Below are 24,392 nucleotides of genomic sequence, written 5' to 3'. Positions count from 1 at the left end.
TGTCTCCTCTAAACTTTGATATCCTTAAAGAAACTGTATTTTCTTGGTATCCCCGATTTTTAGTAACAGACTTCATGCACAATAAGGTCTCAATCAATGTTTGATTAATGAATAAAAGGGTCAATATTCAGTCTAGACCCAGGGATCAAAGACATAGCATGGGTACCACTCACAAAATGAAGATGTTTGAAGTCATAGATGTGAATGAGATCACCAGGGGAGTGTAGCATGAGAAAAGAAGAGGAGGGGAAAGGGTTGGCTTGAGGAGATGGCAGACTCAAGGAAGAAGACAGAGTAAGGACATGATGCATGAAGGAGCAAGAGAGTACAGGAATGTAGAAGTCACAAAAGGGGAATATAAGTGAATTTGAGGAGAGATTGAAATGTCAAAACTCTCGTTGGGAATAAGATGATTTAGACAAAGAGGTTGGACATTGTACTTTGGAGGCCATTAATGAGATATTGGACAGCTGACTGAGAAGGCTGAGCAAGGGGAAGGCCAGATCATAACATATTTGTATACACCACTCCTCTGGGAATTCATGAAAAATGAGGATGGAAGAGAAATGGTAAAAATATCTATTAAATACAGAACTGGCTCTCTAAGCTTTTTTTTTTTTTTTTTTTTTTTTGCTATGTAAAATAATACTATACTTGCTCTTCTCTCCGTTTGCCATTTTCATGCAATTTCTCTTGATATACCATTTGGTATGTAAGCTTTTATTAATTATTGTCCTGTTCACTATGACTTTATGTATTTGTTCTATTTCTTCCAGTTTTTCTATGGAAGCTCATCCATCCATCCATCCATCTCTCCATCCATATGTCCATCTTTCCACACAATAAATGTTTATTAGGGCACCATTAAAGTTCACACATACTTTAGGAATTGTAGGAAACCAAGACTATCCTCAAGGAGTTTTTAGTCTAGTTGACATCATTAGGCCACACTGGTTGCCTACTCTGGAGTTTTTTGGTGTCATTATTTTGGAAGTTGCAACTACCTCTTGATACTCCAGATTTCCTTGTGGTGGGCTTGACTCAAGGGATTCATAGTGACTGACCAGCCCAGAGCTTATTTGACACCTCAGAAACCAGGACCCACTGAGCAATTGTCCAGTAGCAAACAAGAACCCAAAAGCAGGCTGTATAGTTGGGGTGTCTCTCTACAAGAGACTTGTGTGCATTATTCATGGCTTGTCATTTGCAGTTTAAGAGACAGGCTGCCCTCTGACATCTCTAAAGAAGTTCATGATTTATTGTAGGCATCAGAAGAAATATAAAACTAAATAGTAATATAATCCCCTGGGGGAAGTCTTGCTTTAATATTTTACATAATATTAGAACCTCAGCAAATAGTTTCCCTGAGATAAAAACTTTGGCAAACATTCAACTGAAATGTTTGAGAAGTGAAACCATTCATGTTTCTATGTCAGGAGACTTGAGTCTCCTCTAGCCTTCTAAATATCAAATTTTGAAGAATCCCACAAAACAGGAATAGAAAGTCTGTTACGCCACGCAGCCCAATACCAGCAGCGCTACCCCCAGTTCTGGGGATAATGGGTGGTTTTGAATTCCTTTTCTTTGATCCTTTCCCTTACCACCAAATCAAGTCTTTAACACTTCATATTTTGGGATTCTTTGAAAGAAATATGCCAAATCTTTGGTATCTCTATGGGATCGTTCTTGTATAATTTAGGAATAAGTTTTTTTTTACAACAAACAAGAAGTCAAACTATAAGAGACTTTAATTACTGAGTTGGACTTTACTTTCTTCAAATAACGAGGAGTCTAGAGTGGACAGCCCAGGGCTGGTGCGGCTACTCTGCGAGGCTGTGGGCTCCTTTGTATCTCGCTGCCCAGTCATTCTTAGTATGCAGCTCTGAGCTTCCTGTTTGTAAGGCAGCTTCCGGGCAGGAAGAAGGGGAATGCCAAAGCCTTCTCTTTGAGAAGCTTTGACTTTTTAGTTGAAAAGGGAAGTGCTTCCCTGTGGCTTCCACTCATATCTCTTTGGCCCAGAACATGGCCATCCCTGGCTGCAAGGTGGTGAGGCAAACTGAGTACAGTATTTAGCTTTCCAGACTCTATGTTAGAGAAAGATAAGGAAAAAACTGTGGTTGGGATTGTGTATCAAGGAAGGCATTTTGCGGTATCTGTTGTTACACTCTGGAAATAATTTTGGAATTTTTTTAAGTACAAGAAGTCATATTATAGATACAGTTTTTAATAAGTCAGTGAATTAAACCCAAAGATTAATAGCTGACCTCAAAACAGTTATGCTCTGCACACAGTGGTATCCCAATAGGACTTTTCATAACATTTGATTAAGAAGCATCAGGTTTCATGATGTTTCAGTTCAGCTAAGAGCTAGGAAGTAAAAGAGAAGATGGGAAAAGAAAAAGAACAGAATCTCTTCTTTTTCCTGAGAAAATGAAGCAGCCTGTAACTTCAGCACCTCCTGGTGATAACCCCAGACTGAGCGAGGAACAGATGAACGACTCCAGAGTGGTTTTGGCATAAGCCCCAGACAAAATCTGAAAGGAGGTGTCCTGTAAGTGTATTTGAATGCAAGTCCTCTCTGGGGATTCTACATGTGCTCATGGTGACACGTGCCATTGAAACAGAGTGGCCAAGACGCTTGCTGCTCTGCTCTGAAGGTTTCTGCATCACGTGCCATGATGCCTTCCCTGCCTGCTGGGGTCTGCATGGGGCATTGGCCTTCTTGATTGCATAGAGTCATCTCATGCTCTCCATTTGCAGTTAGGTAGTTATTCATCGTATCACAGGAATCCTCCAGTGGTTAAATTGTGTTTCCTCTGCCCCAGTGGCTGTCCCTGCGTCCCTCCCTCCTCCGCTCCCCTCCCCCTGCTCAGGGGACTCAGGATGGGGCAAAGAGGAGATCCTGTGTCCCAGAGACTGCCCAACCAGTTGTTTTCTATTAGCTACACCTATATTCATTGTATTAAAATAAAACTTCTAGGAAATGGTACTGGATAGGCGACAATGATGCCTATTCCCAGAGGGAAGAGAGAATGTTCAGGCAGTATCAGCCCCTCAGACGGCCGAGGGTGGCAGATGGCAGGGCCTGTGGCACTGGGGCAGGTGAGAGATGAAGACAACTGGCATTCCTGTTTGCTTGTCCATTTCATGAAATCCTGAAAATAGCAGATCAAAAAATTTTAAAGAAAAGTTCTTTTTTTAAAATTAATTATTTATTAAAAAAAAATTTTACAGACTGCATTTTGATTCATTGTACATGAATGGGGTACATCTTATCATTTCTATGGTTGTGCACAATGTAGATTCATACCATTCATGTAATCATTCACATACATAGGGTAATGATGTCTGTCTCGTTCAAGTAAAGCAGCATATTGGATTTTATTCCAGTTGCATCTGGGTGTAGCTACTCTCTGAAGAAAAGGCATGGAAGATAAGGAAAGCAGAGGAAATCAATGCTATGCACAAACCATATGATTTAATTTTCACAATAATCCTATGAGGTAAGAAAACTATTGAGGAAAGTGAAGCGCAGAGAGGTTTTGCATTGCCTAGTATCACACAGCTGGTGAGGTGTGGTTTGAATCCTGGCCTGATAATCCCACAAATTCTCCTTGGGATCATCCATCTTTCAAGGGTCCTCAGCCAGTTTATTAAGAAAGCTCTAAATGTAGAAATCCCATAGCCCATCCAGGAGAGAAGCTGTCAGCAACTTTTAGAGGGAGAAATGGTAAAGAAGTGTCCATTGTCCCTCAGAGCAAGGGCACCTCACTGCATCTCCTTCCAGAGAAAACATTGAAAGCTGACCAAAATGGCCGCAGAGCTCAGCTAAAGTCACTTTCCTAGTTCCATCTGGAAGCGCTTCAGAAACATAATTTCATTCCAGCCAAATGTAATTAAGAATTTGATTTGATTAAAAAACAAATCGAAGTAGAGAAATGAGGTTTCTCCTCATCCCCTCCCTTTCTTCACAAATAGGGCCCTCATTAACAAGGCGTGTGCACAGGACCAGTGACCAGCTCACCCCTCCCACGTGCCCCTGGGCCACGCTTCCTAAAGAACTGCGGCTGGGGGGAGGCAAGAAGGGCACGAGGGGTGCGATTCCCACAAGAGATCAGTGGACTCAGCAAATAAATGCAAAGCATTTAAAAAAAATTCTAATTTGGCTTCAAGATACTAGCAAACCACAGCAGCTGTACAACCTCTGCGGGAACGAGATGTCCACTTAATTAAAGCATGGGCAGGCGGCGGGCGGGCGTCTCCCAGGGAGAAGGACTCAGCAAGACTGGGTCTGATCATGCCAGACCTGCTGCCAACAGAAACAGGGGGCAGCAGGGAGCACCAGCTTACCCCTCAGGGAGAAGAGAGCTCCACAGCCAATTTTGGTGAGAGAGAGAGGGACAGAGAGAGAGAGAGAGAGAGAGAGAGAGGAAGAGAGGGAGGAAGGGAGAGAGATGGGAAAAAGTAGGGTGAGAGGGGGGAGAGGGTTTGTGATATTGTATTATTGGCCATGACCCAAATAATCTGCCTCTGACCTACTCCATCTGACCTCAGGGGCTCTAATGAGAATGGTGTGGTGAGCTTTTACAAAGGGCAATTCAAAATGAGAACGGGGAGGTCAAATACTGTGCGGCTGCTCCTGTCAGATTTCTGCACCCTTTTGCCAGCTTCTCTGTTCGTGGGGATATTTCTTTATTCGTTTGTTAAATCTGCCCCTTTTCCTTCTTTGAAGAAGCCCTGTCTGAGTGTATTTGCAAACTGAGTTAAGCAGGAGCTGGATGCCACTTTCCAATGGAGTCAAATGAAGGCAGAAGTTACTGGAAAGAACTGGAACTTAGAGGAGAGCTCCAGAATTCAGGACTATCACAAAAATGATACTGAAGCCTGGACCTAGGGCTAAGGTGAACTGTACCTGGATCCTAGGTCCAAGCTCTACAAGGCCATCAAGGACTCATGTTTTTCCTATCTTTCTGCTACATCACCCTTAGACTATTGTCTCTTTTCTTTATTATTTATTTTTAAAATTTTTATTGTCTTTTTGTTCTCATGTTTTGGCTCATGAAAGCCAGAGGGTTGCTACATCATGTCTTCACAGAAAATGAGGGAGAAGATAGAAGAGGCATCCCCAGTCTTTTCTCTTTCATCTTTATCGAGAAAGCAAACTCTTCCTCAGAATCATGGAAAATTCTTTCTATTTCATTGACCCACCCCTGCTTGCAAAAGAGACTGAGAAATGAGTCTTTATTGGGAAAATTTACTGCTCTGATAGAAATTGGAGTTCCATTTATAAGAAAGATGTGTGTGTGTGTGTGTGTGTGTGTGTGTGTGTGTGTGTTGAGTAGGCAATGAATGCTGTCTTCCACAGGTGCTTAGGCTACTTTTATGAGCAAACTTTAGTAAAGAAAATAAAAACTATTCAAGGTATGACAAACAGAGGGGATTCAAGGTAGGGATTTGTTTGCTGGACATGAAGTGTGGACAATGAGGCGATCCAGGAAGCAGGAACTGCACCCGATAACACCACTGCAGAAAGGAACAGTGTTACCCCAAACTCAGGATTGCCAAACTCTTGATTTCTGGTATACCTGCTGCTCCCAACTTACAGGAAGCCAGGAGCCTGTGCTCTCAATGACTCTTCAGGAGCCTGGGATTCTGGAGACCTTCACCCCACCAGTGTTGCTACAGGAGCCAGAGCCCATAAACACTGAGCTGCTGAAGCTGCTCCCACTACAGAACCCAGGTCTGCCCCCTTACCTGCTACCAGTGATGCCACCGGTAATCCCAGAAGAAGGAATAAAAAGATGGTTTCTCCCTTCCTCCTTTCTTCCAGTCTCCTGCCAGAGCCTGCAAGCCATGGCATGGGAACTGACCCAGGAAATGTTGTTTGCAGGCTTCTAGCCCCCCTTATTTTCCATCCTCCAATCAGGGGCACAGCTAGCCAGGATGGCACAAGACAAACGATGACCCAGGCTTTGCCCCTGCAGGAGAGAGTAAAGCCATCAGGTTTGTGAGGCAGGTGATGCTTTGTCCTAGTCTGCACTGACTGGTTGAAGAATTGAAGGGACAGGTGACAAGAGACACCCAACACTAATCTAGTGTGGTATTCATAAATAATTGTTAATTGTATGTTCAAAGAAGTAGATTCTAGATCAAAGATTCCCTTTATTTATTTCTACTGAAGATAACAAGGAAATTTCAGTAGTTGAGTGGATATTTTAAAAGGTCTGCTGTCAACTCTCATGTTTGATGTCTTTTGGGGAGTATAGAGACCTGTATTGAAGATGGGCCAGGGTCACAGGATCTGTGTTAGTAAGCAAAACCTATTGAAGAATGCGTCCGAATTCTTTAGCAGAGGTGTCATGAAGGTCATCAGAGAAGAAATCCGAGCACCTGGCTATGGTTGCATTTTCACCCTGCTGACTCAGTGACCATCTGTTTGAATGCAGGACTCCGTGGTTCACCCTGGTGGGAAACATCTCCAGGAGGTGTCTGTATAACTTCGGGCTGGAGAAAGTTTCAGGAACAGTTTTGAGTATCCAGGCCTGAGAGCACAAGTGTTCACCTCTTTCCAGCTCTCTTTGGAAACCCAGAGTTTGAAATGTCAGCTGTGAGCAGATGATGGGATAAGAGTACAGACACATGGGTTAAGAGCTTCAGCAAGCAACCCCAGAAACTCCTGCAGGACCCCTCTGCAATCTTGGCCTCTTTGAAAAACTCATTTGAAAAACCCAAGTGCTCAGGCACAGAGCCAAGGCAGAAATTGCCATGGGCTGAAATGAGAGCCCAGAACTGGCCACTGGGACAGGATGGCAAGGGCAATACAGGAACTCATGCTATTAACCATGACTCCTTACATTTGTGGTATACTTTATGGCTTATGAGGTGCTTCTCTATAATCTTGGCAAGTAATCTTACATGGTGGTCACTTGCTCTGCACGTTAGGTGATCCGATGACCCATTACTGTGCTGTAAACTTCCCTAAACTTAATGTCTATACATCTATGGCACATGCACATGGCAGGTCATGCTGATTGTTGGCTGGTGACCTCTGCATGTGGCTTGGGCTTCTCAGAACCTGATGATTGGGTCCTGAGAGAGAGCATCTAAGAATGAGTATTCTGAGACCATAGTGTAAATTTGAGACTCCATGTAATTTATACTTGGCAGATAATGTGTCACTTCCTTTACATTCTCTTGGCCAAACAGGTCACAGAGTCCAGCTCAGATATGAGGGGAGGGAAATGGACTGCCCTCACAGTGGGAGAAGTAGCAGTGAATTTAGGGCCATTTTAAGAGCCTCATTTGACATATTTTACACAAAACTTAATTGCTTTAAGTTAACTAATGAGAACGTTCCATGACTGAACTGGATTGAAATATGAAATACAAGTTTGTTGACTCTAAATCTGGTGTGTGTGTGTGTGTGTGTGTGTGTGTGTGTGTGTGTTGTGTGTGTGTGTGTGTGTTTTGCTGGGCATTGACCACAGGGTCTTGTGTATGTACACATTCTACTACGGAACTATGCTCTCAGTCCAAAATAAAAAATCTCTCTCTCTCTCTCTCTCTCTCTCTCTCACACACACACACACACACACACCACACCACACACACACACACACACACACACACACACACACACACACACAAAGACTAGGCTTTGTGTACTACACCTATGACTTCATGGTCATTTAAAGAGTGTGGAAACTTTGGGTGAGCTGGTACCTCTTCTGATTGTTTTATCGTTATTCTCACCCCTCTACTCAAGTTAAATATGTCCCTTCATACAAACCATAGAGTCCATTATTCTAGGGCCCAGAAGGAAAACAGGGGCAGTTCCGCCTAAAATCCTGAGAAGAATCCTGAGTCGACCCTTCCAGGAGGATCCTGAGCCTGATCTGGCACTGAATCTGTTACTCTAAATATCAGACCCAGAGGGGACTTTGAAGAACAATACACTATGCTGAGCAGGAAACAGACTCAGAGACAGGGAGAGCATTGCCTCAGGACCCAGAGCGAAGACAGATGTGACCAGGTCTGGGGTCGGACCTCCCAGAGCCACAACCCACTCTGAATGCCCCTTCAAGGAGCGTGCGGACTCTCCCTTGCCAACCAAAATTCCACATGCTGTAAGCAGTAGGATGAGGGACAGAACAGCAGACAATGTGAAGAATGCCTGGAAACTTCTTTCTTGCCAGAAACTTGTTCCTCAGAAGGGCTGGAGGTCTGGGGGATTGGGTGTCTACAGTCAGGTGATCATCTCCAGTTGGGGCCACAGTCAAAGGCCAGAAGCCCCACTCACAATAATGGTAAAATTATAGTTCACTGATGGAGTAGAGACAGGGCCACCATGTAGAATCTCGGGCCATGTTTGGATCAGCATGCTCCTGATGCATTTAGGACCTGCATCCATCCAGGAGTGCAGGCTTGAGGCCCATGAGTGGCCTGGAAGTAAGCTGTAGATGGAGACCTCTGGCTGCTTGACCCTGCCTTCTCCACCCTTGCCTCATCACTTCCATGCCACACCTCCCTTCTCCCTATAAGTCCCTTAAGTTGTCTCCCTCTGTGTTATGGTTTGGATGTGAGGTGTCTCCCAAAAGCTCTTGTGTGAGAAGGTTCATAGGAGAAATAATTGGGTCGTGAGAGTCTTCATCCAATCAGTGAATTAATCCCCTGATAGGGATTAACTGAGTCATAACTGAAGTGGTGGGGTGTGGTTGGAGGAGATGGGAATTGAGGGTGGTTTTGGGGTATATATTTATATCTGGCAAGTGGAGACCTTTCTCTCTGCTTTCTGATCATCGTGTGAGAAGTTTCCCTCTGCCACACTCTTCCACCATGATGTCCTGCCTCACCTCAAGCCCCAAGGAATGGAGCCTGTTGTCTATGGATGGAGGCCTTTGAAACTGTGAGCCCCTAAATAAACCTTCCTCCTATACAGTTGTCCTGATCAGATACTCTTAGTCACAGTGGTGAAAAAGTTGACTAAAACACTCTGCCTTCAATCCTGCATCCCAATATCAATATCTGAGGAATGGCTCTATCCGTTGGGGTTCTTTAGAGAATAGCATGTATATGTAAGGAGAAAGAGATTTATTAAAAGGATAAGGCTCATGTGATTAGGAGGCTCTAAAGTCCTGTCCCAGGATCTGCAGGGTGAGTCAGCATGCTGGAAAACCAGGATAGCAGTTTCAGTTTCAATCTGAAGGCAGAAGAAATTCCCCCTAACTCACAAGAGACTGAGCTGTTGTACTTAGGTCCTGGATTATTTGGATAAAGTCCACCCACATTGGGGAAAAGAATCTGCTTTACTTAGCTTATCAATTTAAAAAGTTAATCATATTTAAAAATATCATCACAGACACAACCTAGAATAATATTTGACCAAGTATCTGGGCACCCTGTAGCCCAGTCAAGATGACATGTAAAATTAACTATCACTGTGGACACTGTGTATAGCTGGATTAGACGCTGGAGTGAAAAACTATTCCCATAAAGCACAGGAAAGTAACACATCCCTGTGCTGGCAGATGAACCACCAGTCCTGGTTACTATGAAATTACAGGAGAGTCTTCAAATCCTTTCCCAGCCATTCTACTTTGCCGTCAGGATGAAATCACATCTTTGCCTCCCCAAGCCTCTCATTGCTTTTTCTGCTCTCTCCAGCTTGTCTCTGCCCACTTCTACTTCTCTACTCTGCCTCTTATTGTCACATATTAGTCAGCTTCTGACTGTGCTGTGTGCTTTTATAACCCTAAGCCTTGTCACACACTGTTATCTCTACCTGGAACACCTTTACCCTTTCTTCTCTTCCTGGAAACCTCTATTTGTCCTTTAAGCCTTAAAATATTATTAGATTGAGTTAATAATTATAAAGCATCCAGAACTGCACCTGGCACTTGCATTGTTTAAATGACTGGTAGCATTTGGGTTTGTATCACCTCATTCATTCATGTAGTCAACAAACATGTAAAGAATGCCAACCACATATCAGCTTCTGTGCTAGGTGCTGAGATATAGGGAACAAGATGGAGGGTTTTGTTGTTTGTTTTGTTTTTATACCAGGGATTGAACCCAGGGGTGCTTAACCACTGACCCACATTCCCAGCCCTTTCATGTGTTTTTAGAGGCAGAGTCTCCCTAAGTTGCTTAGGGCCTTGCTAAGTTGCTGAGGCTGGTTTTGAATTTGCAATCCTCCTGCTTCAGCCTCCCAAGTGGCTGGGATTACAGGTGTGAGCACCAAGCCCAGTGGAGCATGTGTTTTAAGGGGAGGAAACAGACATGAATCCAAGTAAAGGGATAAGTATATAAAATAAATCAAAGTTGGTTATGTGAAGAAAGGAACAAGCAAGCAACTGGCATAGAAATTAATGGTGCCTTGCCTTTGGATGAGTTTCCAGGGATGATTCAATGAACACATTTGAGCTGAGTCATGACAGATGAGAAGGAGAAAGTCAGAACTATAAAGATTTGGGGAAGGTCAACCAGGGATAGCAAAGTAGCAGAGAGGCTCTGAGTCTAGGAAGAGACTGGAGAGTTTGAGAAATGGGAAGAAAGGCAAGAGGAACTGGAGAGACTGGGTGAAGCCAAGACCAGGTAGAGAGAGCTGGACTGGGGTCTGTGGTCCCTGACCTCTCAGACACACTTTGACCCTTGTCCTCATGTGGTTCCAGCCTGGCTTTACACTGACCTGGAGACTTCCTGAGGGAGTGGACTGTCTACCCTACAGCTGGGAGTGGGCTTGGCTCCTGAAAGGCACTCAATACATTTTGCTGAAGGACTTGATACAGCCTGTGACTCTTTAGCTATGCTAGGTTTGCTTTCCAATGAGACCATTAGGGCCTTGAGGGTGGGGACCCTATCCATACATCTCTTCGGTCCCCCATCTGAGCCAAGATGTAGTGGTTCCTCATTAACATATGCTATTTGCATGAGTAGAGTTAGGAATAGAGTAGATGACCAATAGACTCTTGCTGGATGGTGACTGGCCCACAGTGAGTTGGGCTTCAGCTTTGCTTCTTGAGAAGAACATGGCAGAATTAAATACGAGAGAAATACAAGAGAGTGGTGGATGGTAAGGTTTTCCATGAGGTTAGAAGGCAGATTAATAGTCACCAAAAGTCACATCCTATATTGTTGCCCTGACGCTGCAGACATCACTGTGCTTCAGATACTATTGTACGTCAGTTCTTCAGGCAAGGCTTTTCAAAGTCTAGCCCTTCTTAGGCTTGAAATTTTTTCTCCCCAACCCATCCATTTTATTCATGTGTGTGTATCTGGTTTGCTCAGAGTCTATGTAATCTTAAGTTCCTTTGGAGAATTTTTTCTTTTAGAATCATGTAGTTACATGAGTATATTATCTTTGCCTCTGCATTTAAACTAGTTCACTAAACTGTTTCTGGAAAACAAAACCACAACTTTGGTTTGTTTCACAGATCATTTAAACAACAAAAAAAAGGGAATATTTAGTCTCTTTTTTAGGTTGGCAGCCCAGCAAATTACAGAAGAGTGGTTTGCTGTGGTTTTGGGTTTGTTTTTCAAGTCCCTGGTGGAGGCACAGATGTTGGAAAATGGTAGGGAGGGGGGTCCCTAAATTAGGGGGATGGGAGGAGGCTTCTGAATGAGAAGAGGCAGGTGGCTTGGCTTGAAGGAGGCCAGAGGAGGAGATGCAAAGAGAAGCAGACGAGAGCAGCAGAATTCTGCAGCTGCCCTTGTTAGCACAAGGGCTTCAGGGTCAAAGGGCAGAGAGAATATTTTAAAAATATGATCCACTCTCATAATGATTGTAAGTGAGCTTTTGCTACTCGATATGATCTGAGGTTATATTCTTCTTATTTATTGTCCCACATTTTGCCACGAAGAATTTGGAAACACTGGTAGCTGCTCATTTTCTGCTGACATGTTTTAAATAATCTGTGTCTGGTCCCATTCTTAGCCCCTAATACAAAAAGGCAAAATAGAATTAGCAATAAATGGATGGGTAAATTAAGATAGTGGGGAGATGCAGGTAAGAAGGAGAAGTGGAGCCAGGAGTGTTTCAGCATATTTCTCAGAGCCCTACAGTGTTGTGTCCGGAGACCATAGAGAAATGTCTCTGGTGGTTTGCCATAAATAGTGGGTTATGACCATTAAAGATCATCAAGGATGGAGGTCCACCATCTTCAGTTCTGAAAGTGGAAAACTTTCCCAGGTACCTAATTGACTTTGAATTTTTCAATCAACTGCACACACAATATCCAGGCAGGAAACATTTTGGCATGTGCTGAGTAAAACTTGGGAGAAGAAGGGCTTCAGGTGTCCATCTGGGTTTGAGCAGTACAATCTTCGTGACCCAATTCCTGGCTTGCATAATCACATCCCAAGTTCCAAAGATGGAGTGCATAATGGGGAAGAAGAATTAGACTTCCTTGTTTTGGATTCTAGATCTTCTACTTATGAACTGTGTTACCCCATCCATGATATTTGACATCACCGAGTCTCAGTTCTCTCATATCTAATATGAGCATGATCATGCAACTATGCTAATGATATTGTTATGATGTTGAAGGAAGACAGTCTATGTGGATAATTTGTAATAGTACTAGCCAGGTAGCAAATGTCCTTACCTATTGTTAATATTATCTTCCCTCAAAGCATGAGGCCAAATGCAGGCTTTCTCCTACAGATGTTTCTCAAAGCAAAAACTGACTAAAATGAAATTCAAATTTCATGCAATTCTAGGCAGCTTCTTCTGGTTTCATCAGTCGGCACAGAGTAGTACCGGGGCATTGGTTTTCTAAAGACCGAAAAAAACAATCAAAAACACCTTTCCCGGATGATTCTGGTGTGCAGCATGGGCTGAGAAGTGACTGTGGTATCTGATTTTATTTGAGACGCTCTCACAGTAGCGTCCCAGGTACCTTTTCAGAATTCTAGTCTTCAGGCTTATCTGAGACCCATTTCACAACTGCTCTGATTCTAGACAATTATCCTTTTGCTTTCATACTTTTTCTTTCTGTTGTTCAGGGTAAACACAAATCATTACTTTAATTTTTAAAAACTACTATTTTATCTGATATTAACAACTCATGTTTGCTATAGTCTCATGCAGAGATGAATATTGCAAATCATGCATTACATCTTTTTCCCACATTTTTTGGTGTACAGTTGTATATTATGATGGGATTTGCTGTTACCTATTTGTACATGCACACGATATAACAATATAATTTATGTATCCAAACTTTTATGTATGGATGTGTATATAAATGGAAGTTTTAAAATTACAGAATAAGTTTTGAAATCTGTCTCTTTGCCTAACTTGAAGTCATAAACACAGTCTCAAAATGCTAAGGATTCTTGAAAGTGTAAATGATTTTTCCTTACTGCTTATTCTGATATCCCTTGCTGTATTTTACCATTTTCTTTTTTATCAACTGTATTAGTTTCCTCAGGTGAATGAAACCAAGTACCACAGACTGGGTGGCTTAAAGCCACAGAAAAACGTTCCTTTGCACTTCTGGAGGTTAGAAGTTCAAAACCAGGATGTAGGCATGATTGGTTCCTTCTGGAAGCTCTGAGGGAGAATCCATGCTTTTCTCCTAGCTCTGCTAGTTGTTGTCAATCTTTAGTGTTCCTTGGCTTCAGGATGCATCTAATATCTGCTTCTGTCTTCACATGGTGTCCTCTCTGTGTCCCTGTGTCTCTGTTCAAATTTCCCTCTTCTTAAGGAGACCAGCCATTGGACGAGCACCCATGACCTCATCTTAACTTACTCGCATCTGCAAAGACCCCATTTCTAAATAAGGCACATTCACTGGCACTAGGAGTACTTGGACATATTGCTTTGGGAACACAATTCGAGCCTGGTGCTTCAGCCATTTGTTATTTCTACCCATCTTTTTAAGGGAGCAGTGGAGATCTTAAGCTTCTTGCTGCTTCTATGTCTCGGCTCCTTATAGTCTTCCAGCCAGGCACAAGTTCAGACAGGTGCTGAAAAAGCCCAGACCACAGAGAAAAGTCGGTGTGGCAGGGAGAGGTCATTTTCCATCCTCTTAGACACTCACCTTCCTTGGAGCAAGCAGGGAGAGACTAGCACTATGGTGCTGGCCCCAGGGAAGTCCAGGAGGGGCCAGATGAGGAAGGGACAGAAGTCACAGGTGGTGGCAGGAGCAGGGCTGAGGGCTTCCTGCAGCTGCTCAGCCACCTGGCTGGACAGCTGTTCTCCCTATCAGGGAGCTGTGTAAGGCAAGGACTGTCTGACTTATCACAGCTTCGCTGAGAGTTACACGATGCCAAAATGCCTGGTCCAATCTGTCAGTTCGGTTGAGCAACTGTTCTGGGGGTGAAGAGAGTGGGGTTGGACGTGTGGAATTGCCAAATGGTCTGTGAATAGTGATTCCTTGGTTTAGATAAGAATTGACCCAAAAGTACCCAGATTTCCTCTTTCAGCTCAAGTGGTCTAGCCCAGAGCTTGCTGATCACAGGGAGGCTGAATTCAGCTCACCACCCACTTTGTATAGGGAGCTAAAAATGGTTTTCACACATGAGCATTTGCAAATGTTTTGATGATAGGAAACATCAACTCTGAACCCCCATTAAGCCAAATGATAGCCCTCCAAATAAATTTCATCCTTTACATTATTAGATTTGTGTTACATAAGAAATCATATTCTGGGCTGGAGTTGTGGCTCAGTGGTAGAGCACTTGCCTAGCATGTATGGGGCACTGGGTTTGATCCCCAGCACCACATAAAAAAAAACCCAAAATAAACAAAATAAAGGTATTGTATCCATCTATAACTAAGAATATTTTTAAAAAGAAATCATAATCATTATTGCCATATTTTGAATTTCATCAATAGAAATTCTAAATTTGCTTTCTCTCTCATTATGCAAGTGTCTCCATTAGAACCTCAATTTTACTTCTTGATCCATAAACTTTAAAATTTTTACTACTTAGCCCTGTCTTATTTCCTTTTGTGTTTCTATAACTGAATACCTGATGTTGGGTACTCTATAATGAAAAGAGGTTTATTTAGTGTACAGTTTTGAAAGCTGGAAGTTCAAGATTGATTGACTCATCTGTTTGGCCTCTGGGGAGGCCCTTCTGGTTACATCACAATGTGTGTGTGTGTTGCGGGGTGGGCATCTGGGTGGCAATGTGTGGCAGAGGGAGAGTGGCATATGTGAAGGAGAAGAAAGGGAAACAGCCATGTGCAGAAGGGGCCAGGCCCACGGATGGCCTCCCTTTATCACAACCTGCTCCCTTGAGCACAAATTCACTCCATGAGACCAATGTTAGTCCCTTCCTTGGGTAACACCCTCTTGACCTAGTTACCTTGCCCTGGGCCACACTTCTTAAAAATTCCACCACCTCAATGCCACCACACTGGGGACCAAGCTTTCACACAGGAACCCTGGGTGACACACACAGACCTTATCCAAACCACAGCAAACCCTCAAAGGAAAAGGTCTGCCAGTCCCACATCTAGTCAGCTCATCTCAAACCCCAGCAAACATGAGTAAATTCTGCAAGGCTTTTAAAAACATATCGCTGTGCCCACCCCTGGGGTTTCTGGTTCAGTAAGTCTGGTGTAGACCCCAAGATTTGCATTTCTAAAAAGTTCCCAGATACTGCTGGGTGGGATCCACCTTTTGAGAGCCACTGGCCCAGTCCACCAATTGGTTACCAAACACTAATTGTAGGAGGCAACACCTCTTGGCACTCAAAAGAATAGGAGCCAGAATCAGAGCTGGTTCTGTGCCCATTCTGCCCACCAACTAATTGTGTGATCTTGGTTATAATATTTATGTTTCTGGAGACTTTGTTTCCTCATTTACAAAATCAGGATAATGAAAGTGCCTATGTTCCAAGGGCTGTGAAGATTAAATGAAATTGAGCTTGTAAAGCTCTTTGCAAATATTGGTTTTTTGTTTTTTTGTTTTTTTGTTTTTTTTTTGTACAAGGAATTGAACGTAGGGCACTTAACCACTGAGTCACAACCCCGCCCTTTTTAAATTTTATTTAGAGACAAAGTCTTCTGAGTTGCTGAGTGCCTCCCTAAGTTGCTGAGGCTGGCTTTGAACTCGCAATCCTCCTGCCTCAGCCTCCTGAGCTGCTGGGATTATAGGCATGCAGCATTGTGCCCAGCTTGACTAATTTTTAAGCCACTGCCATTTACAGTTTACAGTCTGGGGCCGTGGAAGTGGGGCTAATGTTAGTGAACAGCATTGGGTGTGTAGGGCTGCAAACAAGAAGCTCTGTGGAACAATCCCAGAGGACTTCCTGTAGGAAGGAAGGTGTGAGTTGGGCAGGAGAGTGGTGGGCAGGCAAACGGGACACTGTGTGGAGCTTGGAGAGGGGAATGAGATTGGCGTGCTGTGTGGACCGAGAGGAATTCAGACTTCCTGAGGGGCAGGAAGAGCTGCCAAGTGGTATAGGAGGCAGAGGGATTGCCGTGCCAACTCCTGGAGGTCCAGCGAGGCTCTCACGGTGCGGCCGCAGTGTGTGTGGGCGCGGATGCACAGCCCTCAAAGCTGCTCTTGAGATTCCATCAGGACTTGGGAGGCCGGGAGGCCGGAACGCCCTGTCTGCTTCTCAAAGCCCAGCTCTGCTTCTGGGGGCCCCTTGGTGGGCGGGCCTCACCAGGGCCCCTTCTGTTTACCCCACACATTCCTGCTGTTTGGAGGGAACTGTCGCCTGGCAGAGGAGCTTGGGAAGCTTGCTCTGTTTTCTAAGAAACAGGAAGTCATTATTTGCCCAAAGCAAACAAACTCACAAACTGCAGGGTTCACATTCAGTCCAAAGCTGGAGTCCCCGAAGGTGTGCGTGTGGGCTGAGGATGTGGGGACCTGAGCAGACTGCCTTGTGCCCTGCTCTCCCACCAAATCAGTCGCTGCTGTCATGTTCACAGATACCGCACAGTGTGCAGATGCTGAGCTGAGCTTCTTCCCCAGATAGCGTCCATCCCAGTGAGGCTGTCCTTCCCGTGACAGCCGCAGAACCGCTTCCATCATTCCTGGAGTTAAAGGACAATTAACCTTCCACATGCCCCTTTTCTTCCCACTACCAAGAGAGGAGAAGGGAACGGAACGTTTATTGGAAGCCCACTGGATGCTACGCCCTGCTCTTGGTACCAGCCCTGGCTGTTTCCCTTCAATCTTGCAACTACCCCGTCAAGTAGACACTATGGTTTGCACTTTACAGATGAGAATAAACCAAGGCTCTGGAAGACATGGGTCTTTCCTCCAGAGTCACTGAGGTTCCAGTGAATTTGCGTTTGGCTGATTCTAGGTGCTCAACAGCATGGCTTTCCCTGTTATGTTTGGAGTCACTGCTGATACCCTCCCTTCTCCCTCTGATTTTTAAACTGCTTTGCCTTGATACTTCAGAACTGGGATGTGCAGCTTTTGTACAGCATACACAGTTCATGAGGCTAATGGAATACAATATGCCTTATTCAGGCAGGGCTTATAGAAAACCGTGAAAAAAAGAGTAGCCTTGGAAGAACATATTAAACTTAATGGCAGCGGAAAGGGATACAAAGAGTAAGGCAACAGGATTCACCATTTTCCTTAAGCAGGCAGAGCAGAGGCAGGCAGCAGGCAGAGAACGACAAAGTGGGAAGACATGGCTAGTCTCCTGCCCGGGTGGAAAGGGCTTATGGGATAGATTTCCATCACTGTGACAAAATGTCTGAGAGAATCAACTTTAAGGAGGGGAAGTTTATTTTGGCTTACTGTTCTGTAAGTTTCATTCCATGCTTTGTTGGCTCTGTCATTTTGTGGCCTGTAATGAGGCAGAACATCAAGGCCTGGAGCACATGACTAAGCAAACTGCTCACCTTATGGTGGCCAGGACACAGAGAGACAGACAGGTACACCCAAGGTGCTGAGATCTCAATATCTCCTTCAAATGCTGTGTTAGTCAGCTTTTTGCTACTGTGACAAAATATCTGAGAAAAACAACTTTAAGGGGGAGAGATTTATTTTGGCTCATGGTTTCTGAGATTTTATCTGATAGTTACTTGATCTTGTAACTGTGGGCTTGTGGTGAGGCAGAACCTCATGGTTGAGTCAATCTGCTCACTCTAGAGCAGCTGGGAAGCAGGGAGAGAGAGAGAGAGGGCCAAGGATAAGATATATCCTTCTGCCCCCAGTGACCTACTTCCTCTAACCAGGCCCCACCTCCTATGGTTACTTCTTACATCTCCCAATAGCCCATTGATTATGATCCATCGATGGGTTAAGCCATTGATGAGACTTGAGCCCTCGGGATCCAATCACATCCCCAAAGCCCCAACTCCGAGCAAACTGCACTGGGGACAGGGACCAAGTCTTGGACACATGAGCCTTTGGGGGACAATTCATATCCAAACTATAACAAGCACATACCTCCAATGACCTAACTTCCTTCCACAAGGCCCTACCTCCCAATAATGCCTCAGGCTGGAGAACAAGCCTTGGACACAGGGGTCTCCAGAACGGTTTGTATTAAACCATGTGATCAAAACATACTATTCTAAAACAGAGTCTAGACCCCCAGAGGCCAGAATGTTGAGCTTTACCATTTGCTTCTTGAGCCCTCTGGACACCCAGTTTCTTCATCTGTTAGTCCACTAGTAGACCCTACCTCTCAGGGTAATAAAGTGGGTATGAAAGTGACTGGGGCATGTGTCTGGGTACTTAGGAGTGAGTGGTCCAAGTCTGCACTTGGAGAGGGTAGCCTGTCCAGGCAGCCTGGGAGGGAGTGGCCCAGGTCAGACCACGTAGTTCCTTGGCTCCAGGCCCAGACCATCTCAAGACCCAAACAGAGCCAGTGGGCGAGATCTCAGGAAGGCCCATCTTCCTCCTTGACAGAAGTTCGGACACTGTAGTAAAACCCCTCATGCCAAACCCTTGGCATGTTTGAGTATGTTTATTAATGAGTCACAGTCCTCAACATTTTGTCAGTTTCTCCACCTAGGCTGTAAGAAGAAAAGCAGGAACCACAAGAAGATCGGTAAAGGGGTAGGGGTAGGGCAGAAGACAAAAAAGTCTCTTTAGTATTCATTTTCTCAACCGTTATAACCAACCTGCTCCCGACCCACTTTCCCATGTTCTTCTCTGTGCTTGTGGTAGGAACCCAGTGACAAGTGACTCTTGAAGGGACATTGGCCCTGATGGGCTTGGGGCCTCAGATCCTCTCTGTTGCAAGGAAGCCTAGCCCAGGGATGGAGTTCTCCGAAGCTGGCAGACCAAGCTGGGTCTTCACAGTGGCCATCACTGGTCAGTAGCAGTGATAATTATATCAAGGAGGATTGCACTTGTTAAGTGCTTAAGCCATGCCAGATGTTCAGCACCAGATGTAAGACAGCAACAGCGAGGCTTTTCTGTCACCAGTGACAGGAGCCCAAATACAGCAGGCATGGCAGGAGCCTGCCCTGCCCACCTAGCTTCCATCTTCTTTGTGCATGCCAACTCAGCTTCTAGCAACCAATCCTGCAACTTTTTGGAGGCCTTTTCTGGAAGAAGTCCATTCTGCCTGTGCTTGTGTCAGGCGGGAGGTACGAGGGAGGTATTGTCCTTCATCCCTACTCTAGGGCAGTCCTCAACCAGTGACAGATGGGACCTGATGGACAAGGCCACCTTCCTGGGCTCTTCAGTGGACAACTCTGGAGCTGTTCCCTGTTTCTAGAGTTCCTCCACAGGAAGGTGCTCCAGCCACTCACAGAGCCACTTGCTAGGTAATGTCCCCTTACTACTGCCTCTCTGTCCCCTCTCTTGCCCCCTCCCCATTCTTCTCATGTTTCTTGGGGTCATCTCATAAACCAAATGCCTGCAGTTGTGTTTTTACCTTGATTAGACTGAAGGTAAAAAAAGAAATTGATCAACTTCTGTAATAGAAAGTCCAGCTTCAGGATCGGCTTGATTCAGGGTTCAAACGGTTTCTGCTGTGTCTTGCTGGCAACTCTTCTCTTGGCTTTGCCTCACCTGTTCTGGCTCTCTCCTGCAGCCTCACGTCATCCCTCCCACCAAGCCGGGGGAAGAGAGAAGCCAATTCCCCGATAATTAAATCTTGGGAGGAATTGGTTCTTATTGGCCCCAACTGGCCTGACTTGAGCCTTGTGCTTTGCTTGAGGCAGGGTGGTGGCCAGGCAGGTGGCAGGTGGGCATTCTTGGTCCTGAGGCAGGTGTTCTGCCCCTGGGAGGGCCTAGGCTGTCAAGGAAAAGAAGTGGAAAGTCATCTGGAGGGAGGAGGGCAACTCTGTCCACTGACAAGCACAGCAGATGGCCACCTCTCTCTCAGTACTGCAGTTTTCCTCAGACAAGGCTGTGTCTCCCAGGTGAGCATCCTCAGGATCAGAACAGTTATTTTTCCAGTGTGCTCAGCTGGAAAGGGGCAAAGCCCCTGGGCACCCTGATTTAGCCATCCCAACAGTCTTCCTCTGCCACCTGCATTGACTTGGGGAGCATTTCTACTTAACACTTATGAACACAGATCCATTCCCCGCCTTTGACTTAGGGCTGAACCTTGTTTTTCAGATGTGGGCTTTGCAGATTCCTGGTCCCTCACCTCCATCCGGTTGCCAGGGTGCCTTGTGTATCCTTTATAACTTCAGTATCTTTTTTTTAAAATTTGAAATTATATTTTTTAATGTTTTATTATACATATTGTATTCTCTTAGAATTGGGAGGGAGAACCCCCACTTAAGTGAGGTAACAAACTTGCCACCTTTATAAAATTTAATTTGAACTGACAATATGTGGTTAATCCTTAATTCCTGAGAATTTAAACACCATTAAGTTTTCTGTGAACTTATAACAAATGCTCACATTAACTTTTAAATCTAATTTCGGCATCTTTAGCGGGAAAAAGCTAAATGGGTGGCAACCCACGGAGTATGGAATTCTGGTAGACTTGCCCCTTCTCCATCTTTTGCATTTTTCTCCTCCAGTGCTATCTAATTTGACAGTAATCTTTTTTTTTTTTTTTCCTGGAAGCTCACCTTCACTGAGCTTTTCCAAAGCAACCAACTTAATTTTCATGGAAACACAAGGTTCTCTTTGTTTTGTACTTTGCCCGTTTACAGGATGGTTAATCAAACGGCATGATGACCATGGCACACATGGTTGGCATCAGGAGGTTGGGAGCACAGAGCTGACTCTTGGTTGATTTAAAGCTCAGAGTGCTGGCAGGAAATAGCATGGATAACCAGGGGATCGATCTGCCAGCTGAGAGGGTCGGCCTGCTATGGACAGCAGACGAAAGGTCTCATAGTGAGGACAGGGAACAATGGCAGATGGGGCCAGTGGGCTACAGGAAGCTGCCAGGGTACACTTTCCTGTGGGTGCCTGGACGCGGATGGCTCCTCAGAGGTGGCTGCTAGCAGTAGCGCAGGGACTAGCTGCAGAACACTCTTTCTGTGGAAGCAGCTCCCTGCCTGGGGGTCTGAGGTTTTGCAGGAAGTGACGGAACCACATGCCTTGATTACTGTTAAGGCCCTGGAAGTGACTTGTCCTCATGTGATTGAGAGCGGCCATGTGGGGCCAGGGCTGAGGCTGGGGTGCCAACCCCTCCCCTGGCTCCTCTGAAGGCTGAACCCTTCTGTGACTTTGTAACTTTTCTAGGGGTCTCAGAGTAGGTATGCATTTGAGGTCCTGTTATGTACCCTGGTGGGCAAAGGGTATTCATTTAAGGCTACCACTGCCCGTGTGTTCAGTGCAAATTACAAAAAGGTATTGAGTGGATGGATTTTTAAAAGGTGCTGTCTCCCAACATGAGCCCCCTGTTTTTCTTAGGTCAAAGTAGACTCAGCAGAACACACAGTTTGGCTAGTACAGCATGAACTCGATTACCACCCGGTTTAATCCCCTCAGCCAGGTACCTATGGGGAGTGTATAACTTGTACAACCATACAGGTGGGCCTTTGGAATATTTTAACGCCCTACTAGTTTCTGTAACTCTAGATTGAGGGACAGACTGTAGTAGTAGAGCACTCTTCCTGGAAGTGTGGAAGACGTACCAGTTGCAGCAGCAGCAGCAGCAGCCCTGGAACTCATGAGAAATGCAAATTCATGGGCCTCTGTCCCAGAACGGCTGAATCAGAATCTCTGGGGTTGGCGCCCCCGATTCTGGGTTTAACCCGTCCTCCAAGTCTGCTTGCTGCTTGCTCAGGTTGAGAAACACTGCAGTCCCTGCTGCTCAGCACAGTGGAGCCTGCCGTTCCTTCCCCAGCGGGTGCACTTGAGTCCACCCCAGCTGGGTCTCCTGGTGGCTGGGGGCTCCCACTTGTGCTGGAAAGGACTTGTGAACGTAACCACCGGACCTGTCTCAACAAGCACAACCTTGTACTTCTCATGACTTTTGTACTTCGTGGGAATGAGGAAAACTTCACTTCCTGGAGCAGCAGAGTTCTGCCCTATGCCAGGCAGGACTGGGTCTCAGGAGCCGAGGCAGGGGACTGAGTGCCCCTCTGAGTTGGGTTGAGAGGATGTGAGACTGAGCAAGAGCGTCTGGGGATAGGAGGAGGCCAATTCCCACATATGACCAAGTGCATCCTGCTCTTGAGCCAAGGCGAGGCTTGGGGCACTCTCAGCACCTGCCTCCCTGCCCAAACAATGCAGCTTCTCGATTTTCTGCCCTCAGCCTGACATCCCTGGGAGCCCACGAGCACGTCTCCACCCCTTCCCCCTCTTCCGGCAGCACGGGTAGGCATGTTTGCCTGTGAGCGGTTGCTCCGTCTTGCTCATTTGAAATGGCCTCTATCTTGTGCACAGTTGATCTCTTTCACCACTCTGCTTCCTTCTTCCTAAGAAGCAGTGGGGGAAACCGGCCATCGTCAGTCCAGTGTTTTGAGGATGACGATTCAACCCTGCAGGCAAAATTAAAGGCAGAGAGACCAGAGTTTAGAACACCAGAAGTCAGTGTTTTCACTCAGTGAGGTTCAGGACAAGTTTTAGTATTTAAAATGGTAAGAATTAGAAGCACAAAAAGCATAGCAAAACAGAACAAACACATGAAAAGGAAAAGAGGGAGGCCAACTTTCTCTTCCTTTCAAGCCCCTGTGAAAGGAAATTTTCAAAGGAGTTGATTCTGTTGCAGAAATTGAGAGAATATTCTACCCTCCCAAAGTGCCGGGCTAACCCACGTAACCCCAGAAGATGCCAAGACCACACTGCCTGCTAGGGAGTGCTGAATCCTGCGCTGGAAAGGGTTTCATTATTAGAGATCCCCAGTTTCAATCAGGCCTACCCTTTGTTTGCTGGGTGACCTTGGTCAATCTGTTAACTTCTCTCAGTCAAATTAGTCAAGTTCCTGCCTAGTAATATTAAGTAGGATTGTGGTACACAGTGTAAGAATTAAATAAAAGGATGCATATGAAGTACTGGTACAAAGTGCATTCAAGTGTTAGGTTCTTGCTTCACTAATTTGCTCTCTATAAAGTGTTCCTTATACTATGTTAATATTGTAGAGAGGTCTTTGTGAGAGTCGGTCTCAATGACTGAGGTTAGAATCTAGGTGTCACTTTTTTCTAGCAGTGAGAACTGAATGAGTTGCTTAGTGTTGCTAAACCTGTTCCTTCTTCCATAAGAGTGGAGATGACTTTAGAGTCTGTCTCCAATAATTGTCAAGAGGATGAACTAAGATGACATGCTCAGAACTGGGCTTAGAACCTCATGTGGTACATAGTTCCATGGGAGAACCACTGATATTATTAAGTTTAAATATGAAAAGTCTTGCTTAGCATGCACAGAATGACTACTGTGCAGCTCTTTGTCAGGTGGCAGGGAGAGGAAGACCAACGATCCCCCATGTGTGACTGCAGGGAGCCCCAGGGATAACCGAGCTAGCTGGGGAGACAGGAAGCTAGGCAGGTGTGTCTGGGAGCAGGTAGGTGACGTTTTGGGGACAGGTCAGAGGACACACAGGGTCTTCCGGGGAGGGAGGCAGAAAGGCAAGAGCAGGGTCAATGGGAAAGATGGAACCAGCAAGGTAGGTTGGAAGCATCGGAGGCCAGGAGGCACAACTGGGAAGTTCAGAGCCGGTTCAGAGGAAGAGGCAAGTCAGGAGGGGAATGGGACTGTCAACTCACGCACGCAAGCACTTTGCTGCTTAGTTCTTTTTTGTCTGTATTCTAAGCCCCCATGCAGTGTTTAACGTGTAGCAATATTATTAACAATAAATAATTGGTGACTAAAGGTAAGTGAAAGCGGAGGCTGGGAACAGAGGTGAAAGAGGAGAACAATTAGCCCCAGGAATATTGCGAGGGCCAGAGAGGAGAGGTCCCAGCCGTGGGTGGAGGAGGCACCCAGCCTTCCTTCTGACAGGAGGCCAGAGGCCAGGACATGGGGACTCCTAGGAAACAGGCTTGTGCTTGTGCGCAGGCTGGAGTCTGGGAGGAAGAACTTTGCTGAGCGAGACGTGGAGACCCC

The sequence above is a fragment of the Sciurus vulgaris genome, assembly GCF_902686455.1.
Source record: "Sciurus vulgaris genome assembly, chromosome: 6".
Lineage (NCBI taxonomy): Eukaryota > Metazoa > Chordata > Mammalia > Rodentia > Sciuridae > Sciurus > Sciurus vulgaris.
This window is presented reverse-complemented; position numbering follows the sequence as displayed.